The sequence below is a fragment of the Otolemur garnettii genome, unplaced genomic scaffold (assembly GCF_000181295.1).
Source record: "Otolemur garnettii isolate 467f Iridium unplaced genomic scaffold, OtoGar3 scaffold00007, whole genome shotgun sequence".
Lineage (NCBI taxonomy): Eukaryota > Metazoa > Chordata > Mammalia > Primates > Galagidae > Otolemur > Otolemur garnettii.
In genome coordinates, this window is record NW_003852402.1 from 34,238,540 (window position 1) to 34,241,579 (window position 3,040).

Sequence of the window (3,040 nt, forward strand, 5' to 3'; positions counted from 1 at the left end):
AGATGATTGCTACTTGCCATCCATGAGCAGTAGTCTGTTTCTTGCATCCATACAGTTTTAGACCTGAGGCAAAGCTCTCTCCATTTTCTTTTAGAACCTTCAACTGACAGGATGCCCTTTATTTTCTTCCTTTGCTTGATGGTATCGGCTAGCACTTCTAACACTATGTTGAATAGTAATGGCGACAGAGGACAACCTTGTCTGGTTCCAGTTCTAAGTGGAAAAGTTTTCAGTTTTACTCCATTAAGTAAAATATTAACTGTGCATTTTTCATACATGGCTTTGATCAGTTTAAGAAATATTCCAGGGGCAGCACCTGTGGCTCAAAGGAGTAGGGCACTGGCCCCATAAGCCAGAAGTGGTGGATTTAATCTCAGCCCTGGCCAAAAACTGAAGAAAAAAAGAAAGAAAGAAATATTCCACCTACGCCTATACTATCATCATTCTAATTATAAAAGGATGCTGGATTTTATTGAATGCTTTTTCTGCATCTATTGAGAGGATCTTATGGTCTTTGTTTATGTTTCTGTTGATAAGGTGAATTACATTTATGGAATGGCACATGTTAAACCAGCCTTGCTTCCTGGGATGAAACCTACTTGATTATGATGTATAAGTTTTTTGATGAGAAGCTGTAGTCTATGGAAATTTTTGTATCCATATTCCTTAGTGAAACTGATCTGAAGTTCTCCATTTTAGTTGGGTCTTTTCCTGGTTTTGGTAACAGGGTGATGTTTGCTTCATAGAATGTGCTGGGGAAGATTCTTTGAGTCAGTCCCAGCTACTGGGGAGTCTTAGGCAGGAGGATCATGGCTTGAACCAGGAGTTTGAGGTCACTGTGAGCTAGGCTGGTGCTAAGGGGCACTGAAGCCAGGGTGACAGAGCAAGACCCTATTTCAAAAAAATATTTTTCAGTTAGAATTTTACTGTCTTGTTCTGCTATGCTTCTCTCAGCTATCAATTTTGACACACAATTCAATGAATTTTTGCAATTTCCAATTTTCAGTTCTGCTTGCTACCTCCTACACTGACCTTTCTTCATCAGTGACACTTTCTCTCCCAGCAGAAAAACTTTTAATCCATTTGTAGACAGCTCTTTTCTTCATGGGATTATCCCCATAACATCCCCCTGATTTCATTTTCTATTCTTACCAAGTTTAACAACAAATTTAATGTTCATTCATTGCTTTAACTCAAGCTCCAACATTCTCACAACAGGAAACAGAAAAATGCAACAACCTTAGTTAACACCATTCAGGAAGACACTGCCACACATCAACATGAACACAGTTGTGAGACACTGATATACCAAAATTATATAACCTACTGAGTTCTTTGGACAGTGCCGTCAACATAAGTGCACAGTGGCAAGTTCATGAACTTAATTCTCAGTTCTTGAATAGGTGTGAGGTTTTAGTTTTTTAATTAGAGGGGTTATTTATTTATTGTCTATAGAGTATAAATTATTCTAACATTATTTGTTGAAAGGATCTATAGAAGGATACTGTGTACAAATATAATTGATTTCTGTGTGTGACTTTGTATCTAGAGACTTTATTACTTTATTTATTTCACTTGTGAGTTCTGGGAGGGTCAATGTAGATAACTTGAGGTTTTCTAGGTCGGCATTCAAGTCAACTATGAATAGGAACAATTTTACTTCTTTCAGTCTTTTTTTTTTTTTTTTTGAGACAGAGTCTCACTATGTCGCCCTCCATAGAGTTCCATGGTGTCATAGCTCACAGCAACTTCCAACTACTGGGCTTAAGTGATTCTCCTGCCTCAGCCTCCAGAGTAGCTGGGAGTACAGGCACCGGCCACAGTGCCCAGCTATTTTGTGCTGCAGTTGCCACTGCTGTTTTAGCTGACTGGGGTCAGGTTCAAACCCACCACCCTCGGTATATGGGGCCAGAGCCCTACCCACTGAGCCACAGGCGCCGCTCTGCTCCTTTCAATTTGGTTGGATAATTCAATAACTTTGATTTTTGACTGTCAAATGTATATTAAATAAAGTAAGATGAAAAGAATCTGTTACATTTACCCAGATATTAATCATTTCTTCATTCCTCATGTTAACTGTTGGCTGCCTGCCTCAATTCCCTTATGTTTAAAGTAGCATACTTCCACATTTCTTTTAGAGAAAGTTTGCTGGCCACAGATCTTCTTAATTTTCCTTTATCTGAGATTGTCTTGATTTCATCTTTATTCTTGGAATATTTTCTCACTAGAAACAGAAATTTGACTGAGTTGACAGTCTTTCTTTCAGCACTTTATGTATTTTATTTATATTTTTCCTCACTTCGTTCTGGCCTTAGTATTTCTGATAAGAAAGTCACAGCTTTTAAGTAACTGTTTCCCCATAAGTAATAAATGGTTTTCCTCGAACTGTTGTCAAACATTTTCTTTGTCTTTAGTTTTCGGCAGTTTATCTTGCGCTGAATGTGTTTTCTCGAGCTTTGTCTGCTTGGGATTTTCTTTTTCTTTTCTTTTCTTTTTTTTTTTTTTTTTGCATTTTTAAATTTTTTTTTAATTAAATCATAGCAGTGTACGTTCATACTATCATGGGGTACAATGTACTGTTTCTGTATACAATTTGAAATACTTTCATCCAACTGGTTAACATAGCCTTCATGCCTTTGTCTTAGTTTTTGTGTTGAGACATTTATATTCTACATTTAGAGAGATGCACATGTACCCTTATAGGATGAACCATAGGCGTGGACCCATGAATCACCTTCCCTCTACCCACCCTCCACCCTCCCATCCCCTACCTCTCCCCTCTCTCTTACCTTCTTCAATCTCTCAGTTTATGTTTTTCACAAAATTCAAGAGCTTTTAACCATTACTTTTGCAGTCATTATTATTATTATTTGTGATTCATAGTAATTCTCCTTGCCTCCTAGAAGCCTTAGGCCACAAATTTAGGAATTTCAGTATTTTCCCACTGGTTTCTAAAACTCTGTTTATCTCTGAACCTCATCTAGTAAATATTTTAAGTTGTGGCTAATCGTATTTTGTCATTCTAATATCTTCATTTGGT